This window comes from Desmodus rotundus, chromosome X (assembly GCF_022682495.2).
Source record: "Desmodus rotundus isolate HL8 chromosome X, HLdesRot8A.1, whole genome shotgun sequence".
In the NCBI taxonomy this organism is placed as follows: Eukaryota; Metazoa; Chordata; class Mammalia; order Chiroptera; family Phyllostomidae; genus Desmodus; species Desmodus rotundus.
In genome coordinates this window covers 32,360,037-32,376,167 of record NC_071400.1, presented here as the reverse complement: position 1 = coordinate 32,376,167, position 16,131 = coordinate 32,360,037, and positions in this window count along the sequence as shown.

Here is a 16,131-nt window from a genome sequence, read left to right as displayed (position 1 = left end):
CTATCTGTAAGGGTGTTTCCCTCTCTGTACCAGGAAGAGGAGGATGCATAAATCTCTACCAACTGTAATTAGTGGAGAAGGCAATGAGTTAAATCTGCATAGCAACCTTATCCTTGTTTACTGTGCTCTTCCTGGTAACCTCTGATAATTGGTTTTCCTTCCCACCCCCACCCAAAATCTTCTTTTTTTTTTTGTCTTGCTGGAGATGGTACTTAATGTGGTTGTTATTTAGTCCATTTCAGAGAATTACTCAGTTTTCCTGGTTCTCTCCCATGTACACATGTTGTTAAACTTACGTTTTTCTCCTGTTAATCTGTCTTTTATTAAAGAGGGAGTTTCAGCCAAGAATCTAGAAAGGTAGAGACAAAATTATTTTACCTTTTCTACAAGGTCAAGTGTCATCTTATTCCTTAAGCTTCCAATGAAAATGAGTTATCATATTTTGCCATGTATAATGCATACTTTTTTTACCCAAATTTTTGAGGGAAAAATAAGGATGTGCATTATACATGGGTAAAATGATTACATACCATGGGTATAATAATGGTTATAATAATCCCATGTATAATGTGCACCAAAACATGGGTGTGCATTATAAATGGCAAAATACAGTAAGTATACTCCTGTGTATTTCCATAGAACCCTGTATATATACATATCAAAACTCTTATGTTACTGCATTATAATTCCTAGTTTTCCTCTCTGTGTTCCCTCTTATGCCATCAGCTTCTTGAAGGAGGATGTGGAATCTTATTCATTTCTCTGTCTCCGGTTTTCTAATAAACAGTAGGCACTTATTAATACATGTTTGCTGTATAAATGACTGAATTCCTGTATAGGAAAGAGTATGGCAGAATTCCAAGGGGATGATTCAACTATTGGAAGCCATGAACTTGAATTATAAACAATTTTCTTTTCATTTTCACACTAAATTTTCTCCAGTGTGGTTTCTCCATGTCTCAAGCTTCTTTTTCAGCAGCTTTGCCATAGTTTTTAATTGTTGGTCACTTTCTTAATGAAACTCAAAATAAATCATTCTTCTGGGAGCAGACTGAGCTCAATATCTGGAGGATAAGTTAAAAGAAAGAAGAGAAAATTAACACCAGAATGGTCTAGAAAACATTGCCTCCATGCCTCCAAGATATCTTTGTGAATTGGATCCCATATTTATCTTTCCTTCTGGGCATTTGAAATACTGTCAGACTAAGTAATAAATGTCAGATGAGCTGAAAAATGTCTGGTTAATAGGACAGCATTTCTTACAAATAGCCCAAGAAAGGCTATTCGAAACTTCCAACATAAATGTGGCTTTCAAACATTATAGTCCTGAGGCAATGTCACACTTTCTGGGGAGAATAGAGAATATTTCTTTCCTTGTTCTTCCAACTTTTCAGCAAATACCTCCTTCTCCTCTCAGTGATGTTACACTTCAGCCTGTGCTTCACAAAAAAGGCAGGAAAAAAGAAAAAAACAATCAATATCACTAATACCCACAAAACTACTGCTTCAAATGGCCATTTTTGAACTAACTTGTATATCTGGCCTTTGACAAAACTGAAAATTTTGTATCTCCTTTTCTGAACATTGTTCTTCTTCCATCCAACTCACTTTTCACTCTTCTCCACCTTCTCTCCTTCCCCTACCCTCTTCCTCTTAGATACATCTGTAATCACTATTTTCCAATGTCCTTACATATTCTGTAATTTGGCTTTAGTTAGAATTATTGAATGGATTTTTGGTGCTATTTTTAATTTGTGACATATATTAATTTTAGTTTTAAGTGCTTAATTCCATAAAATTATAGATAAATTCAGGTTTTTACCTTCAAAGTCAAAGACATATGTTTGGCTACCAGTAGTTTATCCATTATTTGCTTAGTATTTTATTTTTATTACCTTAAAGCATAACTTTGTATTAAGAATAAACTGAAATGATTGGTGGATGAGTACCCTGGGCCATCTTATAACCTGAGTGGAATTTTCTGTACAAAGCAATATAAGGGCTTCTAATGTTTGAAAGGCTTTCTGAATTACAGAGAAATGCAGTGTAGACTCTTTAATTATGTACTAGAGGGGAATCAGGAGAACAGGGCTCAGTTAAGTCATTTAACTCAGTGGAAAGTCAAATCAAGTCAACTCCTCAGAATTGTGCCAATATCTGGCTGTGTCTATGTGCCAGGTACATCTCTGTAAGTAGAACACTTAATGTACTTGGTTATCACAGATTTGTCTCCTTAATGACAAAAACTTCCTTTAGCTTTTATTTATCTAAGTAACCTTGTGCCTCTATTTTTTTATTTCCCAAGTGAAAGGTGAAAATAAGCATTCCAATACTTTTGGTAGAAACATTTATATTTGTTAACTAATAAATTGGTTTTTAAATATTTCTCTATGCTTTGGTGGTAAAAAAAATTCATCTCCCACAGCTAAATCAACCCGGGACAAACACTACCAACTCAACTCAGAGAACCAAAACCAGATAGCAGTAGGGACCTCAGTCTTCAATATCCCTATAATTTATGTTATAATGTACAAATTCCTTAGCATAGCAGTCCACATACTTCATAATTGGGCTGCCACTCTTCTAGCTTTAATTTCTGTGCTTTCTACATTCAACTATACTTTAGCTACTCTAACTTCTATGCACCGGCTCATGTCCCATCCCATCCCACCCACGGTTCCCATTGTGTCTAGTGAACCTAAGGTCTAGGGCAAATAGCAACTGTTCCATAAAGACTCCTAACTTCTAAGGTGGAACTGTTACTTTCTTGATGTGGACATAGTAATTGATTTATATCTCTAATACAACATAGAGTGCATTGTATTATAGTTGTGTGTCTATCTTCTTCACTTGATTATGAGTGCCTTGAGGACAAAGGACTATGTCTCTTTTATGTTGATTCCCAACTTCCAGAATCTGAGTTAACTCCTCTTCGTACTTCCAAGGCCCTCTGGGCATACCCCTATTTTCACACATAGTGTACAATATCAAAACCATTTCTTTACAAGTCTGTCTCTTAGACTGTAAACTCTTCTAGATTAGGGTCTATTTTGTTCATCCTTGAATCTTCAGCAATTATCACATGAACAGAAACAGCAATTGTTCAATAAATATTCAGCAAAATGAAGTGGAACACAGACCTTAATATCATTTGCACAATTTTCTGCCCATCTAAGCTACCATCAAATGGGATAAATTCAACATTCACAATTTAAAAGTGATCATAGTGTGAACATATTAATCAAAATTTAAAAGGATGGTACAATCAAAAACATAAATATAATCCTACGACTATCCATTGAAACAAAAGGAAAATCAAAATAATTCAACAGATAACTGTTGTGTGCCAACAGGAACTTTCTAAGTCCTGATGATACAACAAAGAAAAAGATGCATTCCTTGTATTCATGGAGTTTACATTGTAGTGGGAAGAAAAGACAACAATAAATTAAAAAAATTAAAGTATAGCATCTGATGAGGTAGTTAAGTGCTATGAAAAATAATAAAGCAGGATAATTTCAATAATACAAGAACAAAATACATTTGCTTTGATTATGTGACAGTTTGAAGCCTGTTTCTTTAGGCCTCATTTATAAGCCTTTGTATTCTGCAGGTTACTTATTACCTATGGGTATGCAAATTAATATCTTTAACATTATCAATGGCTGATGTAATCCATACAACCCCCTTGATGCTAAACAAGCCCTGAGGGGGGGGGGAAGGAAGAACAAAGAGATAGAAAACAATGGAAGGAAACAAAGTGAATGAAGAAAGTACAGTGGACTAAATTTGTATTTTTTCCGTAGGAGTTTGCCCTTGACATTCCCATCATGGAGCTACTATATAGGCAAATGACCTTATAATAAAATCCACTGGGTCTAATCTACATGGACCTAGTTTATCTTCACTTTTATAAAAGAGATAAATATTAGAGCAAGATTCTAGTTGTATCATTCATCTCAACTTCCATTTCTTATCACTACAGGTATCTTTCATTTCCTCCCTTATCACTAACCATCTTGCCTCTGGCAGTAGCAATGATGATTCTTTGAAATTCTAACTTTTTAAAAAATCCTCACTGGCAGATATGTTTTATTGATTTTAAAGAGAGAGAGATAGAGAGAGAAGAGAGAGAGAGAGAGAGAGGGAGAAAGAGAGACAGAGACAACAAAAATGGGAGAGAGAAACATCGAACAGCTGCCCTGACCTGCGATCAAACCCACAACCTTTTGGTGTATGTGATGACAAAAACTAACGAACCACCCAGCCACGACTGAAAGTCTCACTTCATAATAACCAATGCAGATCTGCATTACAGAAGATGTCTAAGTGGTAAAACATTGTTATTCTGTGCTATTACTGGAAAATGAAATAGTGTAATCTTTTAATAAAGGAAGTTGGTGGTTGTAACAGGTTTAGTTATAGTCCTCAAATCTTTACAAAGATATCACTAAACTAAATCATTCAGCAAAAAAAGGTATGTATGTATCTTGAGTAGACCATACTCAAATTGCCATGCTGATTGTTTCTGCATAAATATTCTGATATGAAAACAAGACTTTCATACCTTAAGAAAAAATAAGACACTGCAGAAAAAATAAGACAATCTGGTTACCTGTGGATATTTTTCTTTTTTCTTTTTTCTTTTTTCCTCAAATTTTATTGTTGTTCAAGTACAGTTTTCTATACCCCCACCCCAGCCTAACCCCCAAACCTCCCTATCTCCCTCCCATTTCCACCCCCCATTATTGTCCATGTGTCCTTTATAATTGTTCCTACAAACCTTTCACCCTTTTCCCCTGAAATTCCCTTCCCTCTCCTCTCTGGTCACTGTTGGCCTTTTCTCAATTTCAGTGTCTTTGGTTATATTTCACTTGTTTGTTTGTTTTGTTGATTAGATTCCTGTTAAAGGTGAGATCATATGGTATTTGTCTTTCACCACCTGCCTTATTCCACTTAGCATAATGTTTTCCAGTTCGATCCATGCTGTCTTGAAGGGTAGGAGGTCCTTTTTTTCTGCTGCATAGAATTCCATTGTGTAAATGTACCATAGTTTGTTGATCTATTCATTTGCTGATGGGCACATTTGCTTCCAGCACTTGGTTGTTGTAAATTGTGCTGCTATGAACATTGGGGTGCGTAGGTCCTTTTGGATTGGTGTTTCAGGGTTCCTAGGATATAATCCTAGTAGTGGAATTGGTGGGTCAAAAGGCAGTTCCATTTTCAGTGTTCTGAGGAAATTTCATACTGTTTTCCACAGTGGTTGCACCAGTCTGCAATCCCACCAACAGTGCACTAGGGTTCCCTTTTCTCTACAACCTCTCTAACACTTGTTGTTTGTTGATTTGTTTATGTTGGCCATTGTGACTGGTGTGAGGTGGTATCTCATTGTGGTTTTAATTTGCATCTCTCTGATGGCTAGTGATGCTGAGCATCTTTTCATATGTCTCTGGACCCTCTGTATGTCCTCTTTGGAAAAGTGTCTGTTCAAGTCCTTTGCCCATTTTTCAATTGGGTTGCTTGCCTTCTGAGAATGGAGTCGTGTGAGTTCTTTATATATTTTGGAGATTAAACCCTTTTCTGAGGTATCATTGGCAAATATGTCTTCCCATACAGTTGGTTCTCTTTTTATTTTAATACTGTTTTCTTTAGCTGTGCAGAAGCTTTTTATTTTGATGAGATCCCATTTGTTTATTCTTTCCTTTATGTCCCTTACTTTAGGGGACATATCAGTGAAAATACTGCTGCATGAAATATCTGAGATTTTCCTGCCTATGTTCTCCTCTAGGACTTTAATGGTGTCACGACTTACACCATACACAAAAATAAATTCAAGGTGGATAAAAGACTTAGATATTTTTCTTTTTTAAATCACTGTGTATTTTCAAATAACAGACAAATAATTTTTTACATTACTTAAGAATATTTGTACCATATATTTACTTACATTCTTGAAAAGTTTTATTTATCCAAAATGAAAAACAGGTTCCTATTTCCACATTGGTTCGCTTTAAAATGGAAAAAATGGGGCGACCTGTATAACTCTTTTTAAAATTCATATCCTCATTCACACTTCAGTGACTTGGGGATAATCCCTCAGGAATGGAATCAGCATGAAATTGTTAATAAGTATTTTTTAAGAGACAGGGGAAGAGAGGAAGAGAGAAGGAGAGAAACATCGATGTGAGAGAGAAACATTGATAGTTTGCCTCCTGTATGTGCCCCAACCAGGGACAGATCAGGCAACCTAGGCATGTGAATCAAATCTTTGGCCAGGAATCAAACCTGTGAATTTTCGGTTCACAGGATGATACTTCAACCAATTGAGCCACACCAGCCAGGGCAAGTACTTTGTATTATTCATTTATTCTACCTTGTATTCATTCAAATACAAATTTAATATAAGTACTTCACATTCACTTCAGAAAAATTAAATGCCACTAATCACCAGAATGAAAAAAATTTTAAATAATTATACCACTCAATAATAAACGCAATGAACATTTTAGTATATAGCCATTCAACACTTACATATAGACTGGTATAGGTAAATATGCAACTACTTCCATATTATTAGATATTTAAGCTGTTTAGATTTTTTGCTATTTTACTTAACCCTGCTATAAACATCCTTGAAGCTAAATTGTAATAGCTATTTTCTAAGAAAAAAATGCTAAAAGTGAAGGGTCAAAAGGCATGAAAATATTTAAGACTTTTAAATATTGTCAAAATGCATTGCAGGAACATTGCTTGATTTACACTCAGCTTCCATTAAAAATAATAATGGCTGTGACAATAATATTACAGCCACCCAGTTTCTCTGGTGTCTCACCAGTAATCAGTATTATCATTCTTCTTAAGGTCTGTTAATTTGACAGATTAAAACATATAATGATATCTTTTAAATAGAAGAGTCTTTGTAAATTAGTGAATAAACAAACACTTTTTGAGTATCTACTGTGTCAAGTACTGTACTAAGCTCTGAATTCACATAACCAAAGAAGACACCAACATTGGCTCCAAAGAATTTGAACTCTAGTGGAGAATTCAGACATGTACACAAATGATAGACATGAAACATGCTACCATGAAAGCTATAACAGAAGTAAAAGTTATAGGAAAGCTGTCATGAATAAGTGGTTTTCCTGAGCCCACTTAAGCATACAAAGGCACTTCCATTTTCCGTGAACTGCCATTCCATATACAGAAGAAGACAGGTATTTAAATAGGAGAGAACTGAAAAGTACACAGACTTTGGAAGAAAGCAAAGAAACTACCAAATTATATATGCCATAGAAAGATTAACAAGGGCTGGATATAGCAGGAAATGCATCTGCAGTTTTTACACAAAAAACCAATAACCTTTTAAGCTGTGTGTTCTGCTACAGAGCAGAGGGTAAGTGACACAGTTTCTAGGAGAAATCCTCATGGTTGGACAACTATGACCTCATCATTTACCATTTCAACACACAGGGGAATGAAAGTATTTAGGACCAAATACAAACATATTTCTAAAGCTTACTATGTTCTTTTTAACTGTTGTTCAAGTACAGTTGTCTCCACTTTCACCCACCATGCCCCACTGCACCACCCATCCCCACTTCCCACCCTCAAACCTACCCCCTTTGGCTTTGTCCATGTGTCCTTTATACATGTTCCTTGATGGCCCGTCCTCTATTATCCCCCATTATCCCTCTCCCCCTCCTCTCTGGTCACTGTCAGTTTGTTCTTTATTTCAATGTCTCTCGTTATATTTTGCTTGCTTGTTTTTTTGTGGGTTTTTTTTTTCTTTTGAGATTGTGTTTTGGGTTTTTTGTTCCATTTTATTATTTCAATGTTGTTCAAATACAGTTGTCTGCCTTTTCCCCTCACCTCTCCCCTCCACCCTAACTATCCCCAATTCCTTCCCCTGATTCCACCCTCCCCCCTTGGTTTTGCCTGTGTTCTTTATAATTGTTCCTGAAAACCCTTCATCTCCCCCCCCAATATCCCCTCCCATCTCCCCTCTGGTTACTGTCCATCTGTTCTTAATTTCAATGTCTCTGGTTATATTTTGCTTGCTTGTTTGTTTTGTTGACAGGTTCCACTTATAGGTGAGATCACATGGTATTTGTCTTTCACTGCCTGGCTTATTTCACTTAGCATAATGCTCTTCAGTTCCATCCATGCTGTTGCAAAGGGTAGGAGCTCCTTCTTTCTCTCTGCTGAGTAGCATTCCATTGATAGATGTACCACAGTTTTTGATCCACTCATTTACTGATGGGTGCCTAGGCTGCTTTCAGCACTTGGCTATTGTAAATTGTGCTGCTGTGAACATTGGGGTGCATAGGTTCTTTTGAATTAGTATTTCAGGATTCTTAGGGTATAATCCCAGCAGTGGTATTGCTGGGTCAAGAGGCTGTTGCATTTTTAGTTTTCTGAGGAAAGTCCATACTGTTTTCCACAGTGCTTGCACCAGTCTGCAATCCCACCAACAGAGCACTAGGGTTCCCTTTTCTCTACAACCTCTCCAACACTTGTTTGTTGATTTGTTTATGATGGCCAATCTGACTGGTGTGAGATGGTACCTCATTGTGGTTTTAATTTGCATCTCTCTGATGGCTAGTGATCCTTTCATATGTCTCTGGGCCCTCTGTATGTCCTCCTTGGAAAAGTGTCTGTTCAGGTCCTTTGCCCATTTTTTAATTGGGTGGTTTGTTTCCAGGAATGGAGTCATGTGAGTTCTTTATATATTTTGGAGATCAAACCCTTGTCCGAGGTATCATTGGCAAATATGTTTTCCCACAGTTGGTTCTCTTTTCATTTTAGTGCTGTTTTCTTTATCTGTGCAGAAGCTTTTTATTTTGATGAAGTCCTGTTTGTTTATTCTTTCCTTTATGTCCCTTGCTCTAGGGGACATATTGGTGAAAATATTGCTGCATGGAATGTCTGAGATTTTTCTGCCTATGTTCTCCTCTAGGACTTTTATGGTGTCACAGCATATATTTAAGCCTTTTATCCACCTTGATTTATTTTTATGTATGGTGTAAGTTGGTGATCAATCTTCATTTTTTTGCATGTAGCTGTCTGGATCTCCCAACATCATTTGTTGAAGAGGCTATTTTTACTCTAGTTTATGCTTCTGCCACTTTGTCACATATTAATTGACCATAGAGACTTAGGTTTATTTCTGGACTCTCTATTCTGTTCCATTGATTTATGTATCTGTTCTTATGCCAGTACCAGGTTGATTTGTTCCCTCCTACTTTTTTCTTCTTTCTCAAAATTGCTGCAGCTATTCAGGGCCGCTTATGGTTCCATATAAATTTCTGAAATGTTTGTTCTATATCTGTGAAATATGTCATCGGTACTTTAATAAGGATTGCATTGAATCTATAAATTGCTTTGGGTAGTGTGGCCATTTTGATGATGTTAATTATTCCAATCCATGAACATGGTAAATGCTTCCATTTGTTTGTGTCTTCCTTAATTTCTTTCTTCAGTGTTGTGTAGTTTTCTGAGTACAGGTCTTTCATCTCCTTGGTAAGGTTTATTCCTAGGTACTTTATTTTTCTTGTTGCTATAGCAAATGGGACTTTTTCCCCTGATTTCTGATTCTGATCTTTTGTTTTTGGTGTATAAAACTGCCTTTGATTTCTGAGTATTGACTTTGAACCCTGCTGTTTTGTCAAATTCACTTGTTAGGTTGAGTAGTTTTTTGGTGGAGTCTATAGGGTATCCTATGTACACTATCATATCATCTGCAAACAGTAACAGTTTTACTTCCTCCTTTCCAGTTACTATATTCTTTCTTCCTCCTTACGTTAATGATAGATAAAAGCAGTATCATTTACCAAACACTAATAAATGCCAGGGGTTTTTACATATTACCTCATTTAATCTTCTACATTTCCCATAACTTTATCCCTATGTATGCAAAGTAAGAACATTAAATTTGGAGAGGTTATGACACCTTCTTGCATGAGTTAAAACTGGAAGATTTTCTATTTTCTAGGGACAGAACCTATTTGATGCCCATTTTTATTCTCTTTCCAAAACAATTTCTGGTATTATGAAGCAGCCTAGAAAGTGTCTCCAACTTAGTGTGGATCTTTCAATTGCCTTAATTACTCATTATAAATAAAATGAGAAGAAATTATATATATTTTTCCTCATCAGAGTTGTAATTTTAATAATACTTAATGTAAAATAAGATTATATTTTAATGTAAAGTATACACATGCATATTTTCAATCCACTAATCATTACAGAAACACATTTTTATGGCTGTCTTAGGTGGTCTACATACAGAGTGAAATTGAGAACTGAAGCAATTACTAATATCACTCTAGCCCTGACCAGGTAGTTCAGTCAGTTGGAGCATCCTCCCAACATGCTAAAGTTGTGGGTTTGATTACTGGGTAAGGCACATACAAAAGAACAAATAAATGCATAAATATGTAGAACAACAAAATTGATCTCTCTCTCTTTCTCTCTCTCCCCTTTCCTCTATCTAAGATGAATGAATAATTTTTTTAAAAAATATCATTTTAATCCAAACCATTTTCCCCTTAATTTTTGCATTGTTCATATATAGTGCTTTAAGGCCTGAGTAACCCAGCTATTTTCTCAGTTCTTGAAGTATACAGAGATACAGATTTCAACAGATCATTAATTACATACCTAAAAAGCTACCACATTAATGGAAAATAAATGGTTCTCACTCTTTATGTCTGATCGAGAATAGTACATATGTTCTATAACTTTGCTATAAACATTTAAAAATAAACTAGATCATATTTACAGCCATTTTTGGTGTTTTCTTATAATAAATTCTTTTTGTTCTGCTTACTTTAAAAAACTTTGTCAGTGGTGTTTTCTTATAATAAATTCTTTTTGTTCTGCTTACTTTAAAAAACTTTGTCAGTGATTCATTTTATTTATGATAAAATCTTCTTACACAAGATTTCCCCCCCTCCTACTTAACTGCACTGTGAGTGAAAAGTCACTAGACCCAGGTTTTCCATTTGTAATCTGAGAGGCAACAACACCCTTCAGGACTCTCCCATTTTCCTTTACTGAAACAGGAGTATTTAGGGACATTATAAGTGAATGTGGATGCCACTCTATGTTTTACACTTCTAGCGCTCGGAAAGCTTTTCATACCTTGTGCTGCCTTGAAGAGCCTTACATTAGCATTTTAAAAACTCAAATGGAGGTAATCAACCCCCTTGGCCATTATATTCTGAAAAATCAGAGCAACCTGTTTAAATAACAAAGTTGTTTGCAAAATCAAAGAATTGACCTGACAAATTGGCCAAATGTCATTGGTTACCCCATTGGCTGGACAGAGGAGCTTTGTTGTCTATACTCCTGAGTAAATCTTATGCAATATAAAGTACAGCCATGCTTTGCACAACAATGTTTCAGCCAATAATGGAACACACATAACAGTAGTCCCATAAGATTACAATGGAGCTGAATTTCCTGTAAAATTGGAAGAATATGTAGTTTTGGAGTCATTTTCTTTTCTTTGTGAGAGCAATATCTGCAAGGTGTAGCAATAGATTCCCTCTCACACACAGCACCTCAGTTGTGAGTGCATAGATTACATCGCCATCAGTCGGCTGTTGACCTATTTCAGCACAGAGGAGCCTGTTCCCCCCATCACTACATAATGAGAGGGCTCTACAGCCCTCCTGGATCTAGCCTAATGGTCTTCAGTGTACATTGCTATACATCGTTTGTTGAGGACCTAAGATTCTGGAGAAGGACACAAGTCCACAGGAGCTACCTTCACAAGTGTTAAGTGCCACAGACACTTTAGTAAAATCTGTCTGTGTTAGTGTGGAGCCAGCCTGTCCCTGTACTTTGAGAATATGTTCAGGTTGTAAAGCTGTAAAGCATAGATAAGTTTCCTTTCTTTTATCCATTCAGCACCAGAGAGAGCCCTTTGTGCCAGATATTGTCGATGGGACCAAAAACAAAGTCAAGCTACTAAGTCCCAGGTCTACACCCTCTCCATGTTAAACACCCTCTTTTTTTTTTTTTTTTTTTTTAAAAAATTAATTCAAGGTTCTCAGGAAAAACTTTAATGATATTTCTGTGTGGAAGCCATTATTACATCTTCAAATAAAAATACAGTTTTCATTTGAGGCCCATAAGACATAATTAAGAAAAGTGGATTGCTGGAGAAAAACAGTGAAAATATTGCTAAGATAATAACAAGTGATTAATGATACACCAGCTGAAGGGATTCGTTTCTGAGTTGTGAATCGTGCCTCACATTCACTAACCTCTGAGCTCAACTGCTGTTTCATGTCACTCTGTTCCCTACCTGATTGTTTCACATGCTGCTAGAGTGAATGATGCTGGCTGGTCATTGAGCACCAACCAGAGCTCTTCTGGTTGCTGTTGGTGCTGAGAACAGTCCCCACAGTGATTAGCAAATCCCAGTGACTGAGTTAGTCCTGGGAGGCTAGAAGTGCCTGAGAAGAAAAGGGATTTAGAACTTGGAACTAATTATTTTCCTGTTATATTGGGCATTTCAGTAGAAAGAAAACTGGGATCACATCAGACTTCTAAAGAAGAGACTTTTTCACCTGAGTCTTTTTTTTTTTTTTTTTTTTTAATTGTTATGCAATTACAGTTGTATGCCTTTTCTCCCCATCCCTCTACCCCACCCCAGCTGAACCCACCTCCCTCCCCCCTCTCCACCCTCCCCCTTGGTTTTGTCCATGTGTCCTTTATAGTAGTTCCTGTAATACCCTCTTCCCACTATCCCCGCCCCCACCCCCCACCCCCGCCCTGGCTATTGTTAGATTGTTCTTAACTTCAATGTCTCTGGTTATATTTTGTTTGCTTTTTTCTTCTATTGCTTATGTTCCAGTTAAAGGTGAGATCATATGGTACTTGTCCCTCACTTCCTGGCTTATTTCACTTAGCATAATGCTCTCCAGTTTCATCCATGCTGTTGCAAAGGGTATAAGCTCCTTCTTTCTCTCTGCTGCGTAGAATTCCATTGTAAACACCCTCTTTTTTATGAATAGCACAAAGTTCCTTAATGTGACCACTGTGCCAACATACAACAGCCAAAACCACATTGCCATGACAATCCCTATGTTCCTTTATCTCTCTGTCTTGTTTCTTCTTCCTGCTGATCCTCAGGCCACCTTTCACTCCCTCCTGACAGTCACTATTGTGGTGATCTATGCCTTACCCAGCCAGTTTCTCCTTGTTATTTCCAATTAATTCAGCCCATGTGGAGCCGCATGTTCATGTTCATCCAGCCTACAGAATTCATGGAGTAGTATTGACAGTTCTGATGCTCTGTCTCTGACCCTGTTGGAAGGAAGCAGGGGCAGGGCTTGTAGGACAGTGTTCACAGAGTCTACAGTAGTGACTTAGGCCTTCACATTCATTCACTGACTCACCCAGAGCAACTTCCAGTCCTGCAAGCTCCATTCATGGTAAGTATTGTACCCTATATAGTATACCATTTTTATCTTTTATACAGTATTATTACTGTACCTTTTCTAGGTTTAGATATGTTTAGATACACAAATCCTTCCCATTGTGTTATAATTGCCAATGCTTTTCAGTACAGTAACATGTTGTACATGTTGTTTGTAATCTAGGAGCAATAGGTTACGCCACATAGTCTAGGTGTGTAGTAGGCTATACCATCTACAGTGTAAGTGCACTGTACAGTGTTCATACAATGATGAAATTGCCTAATGATACATTTCTCAGAATGTACCCCATGGTTAATGATGACTATAATATATAGTATTGTTACCTTAATGTTTCTTTTCTTTTTTAAAAGATTTTATTTATTTACTTTAAGAGAGAGAGCAAGGGAATGAGAAAGAGAAGGAGAGAAACATCAATGTGTGGTTGTCTCTCATGTGCCCCCAACTGGGGACCTGGCCCACAACCCAGGCATGCACCCTGACTGGGAATGGAACTGGTGATCTTTCGGTTCACAGGCTGGTGCTCAATCCACTGAGTCACACCATTCGTGTAACATTTCTCATAGTAAGAGTCTTCCAGGGATGAATTCTTTAAGCTTTTGTATAACTGAAAAAGTTTTCATCTTCATTTTTGAAACGTATTTTCACTGGGCATGGAAAAACAGGTTTTGTTCTTTTTTCTTTTGATACTTTAAAGATGTCTTTCTGTTATCTTATTGCTTTCATAGTTTCCAGTGCAAAATCTGCTGCCATCCTTATCTTTGTTCCACTGTCCATATGTGACAATTTTTCTCTCTGCTTTGTCTGATTCTCTTTTTATCTCTGATTTAAGTAATTTGGTTATGACATGTGTTGGTGTAGTTTTCTTCATGTCCCTTATGCTTGAGGTTCATTGAGCTTTTTGGATCTGAGGGCTTACAGTTTTCATCAAATTTGGAACATTTTTTGACTATCATTTTTTCAAATATATTTTCAGTGTCCCCCTCTCTCTGCTCATTTAGAGTCTCAAATTATGTGTATATTGGACTGCCTGATATGGTCTTATGACTCACTAGTACTCTGTTCTTTATTTTATTCTCTTTTTTCTTGGTCTTTCATTTTGCATATTTGGTATTGCAAGGTCTTCAATATTTTTTCTACAATGTCTCATTTCCCATTAATCCCATCCAGTATATTTTTAATCACAGACATGTTAATTTTTATCTTTAAGTTCAATTTGGGTACATGGTTGTACCTGCCAAGTATCTAAGTTTTGAACATAAAGAATATAGTTATAATAACTTTTTTTAATTCACTGCGTGGTAATTCTAATATCTGTGTCAACTCTTCAGTTTTGATTAATTGATTTTATCATTTTGAATTAAATTTTCCTATTTCCTTTTTTGACTGGTAATTTTTAATTAGAGGCCAGAAATTGTGACATTTTCCCTGTTTTGGTGCTTGATAATTTTGTGTTTCCATAAATCTTCTTGAGCTTTGTTCTGAGATGCAGTTAAGTTACTTGAAAAAAGTTTGATATTTTTGGATCTTGCTGTTAAGATTTGTTAGGTAGGATCAGAGCAGTCAGTGTTCAGTCTAGGAATTATTATTTCTACTACTCAATTGAAGTCCTTATGTGTACTCTACCCAATGTCTTATAAATCTTGAGGTTTTCCAGCCTAGCCAATAGGAACAGGCACTATTCCTAGCCCTATGTGAGTGTGAAGCACTGTTAATTCCTTCAAATGTTTAATTTCCTTAGCCTTGAGTAATTTCTTTGTATATAAGTCCTAATTTGAATTCATCTGAATACTGAAAGGGAGCCATCTCCAAATCTCTGGAGTTCTCTCTACATACACCTCTTTCCTGTCCATTACTCTGTCTTATAAATTGTAGCTATCTTTGTCTCCTTGGATTCTCAATACGATAGCCTCAACACAGAGTGTACACTAAGCTCTGCCTTGGTAGCTCCTCCCTGCAATATTACCTGAAAGTTTTTTCCATGAAATAATCTGGGACAGACTTCCAGCCAACATGGAGGTTTAGAGAGATTCATGCCTCCTTGCACAACCATAAGAAGGATAACAACCAATCTAAAAACAAAACCAACCAGAACTGCCAGAAAATTGATCTGTATGTAAGTCTTACTACCAAGGATTTGAAGAAGAAACATTCATCCAGACAGCTAGGGGGGTAGAGATGGGGAGCTAGAGTGGAGAGGACGTGGCATGGTGTGGTAAGGCGGTGGCAGCAAGGTGGCAGCAGCAGCAGCAGGCAGAACAGGCAGTTCCATATTCATGTGCAGCAGATAAAAACCAGGAAGGACAACTGGGGAGTAAGCAATCCATAACCTCTGGCTATAAAACCAGTGGGGGTTGGGGCAGTGGAAGAAAGTGCTGGTCTCTCAGGAGAGTCAGTTTAAAGGGCCCACAGGGTCCTGAACATAAACAAACCCACCCACTCTGGGAATCAGTACCAGGGTAGCAGCTTGAAGGTTGCCAGTCACTTATGGAAAGAGGGGGAAGTGATTGGAAATGGGGCAAGAGCCAAACAAGCTGCATTGTTCCCTCTCTGACCACTCATCCACATACACCACCACAAAGCAATGAAGTGGTTTGCACCACCCTGGCAAATACCTAAAGCTCTGCCACACACAACATAATAGATGTGCCAACACAAGGAGTCAAAGTAGCTCTACTTA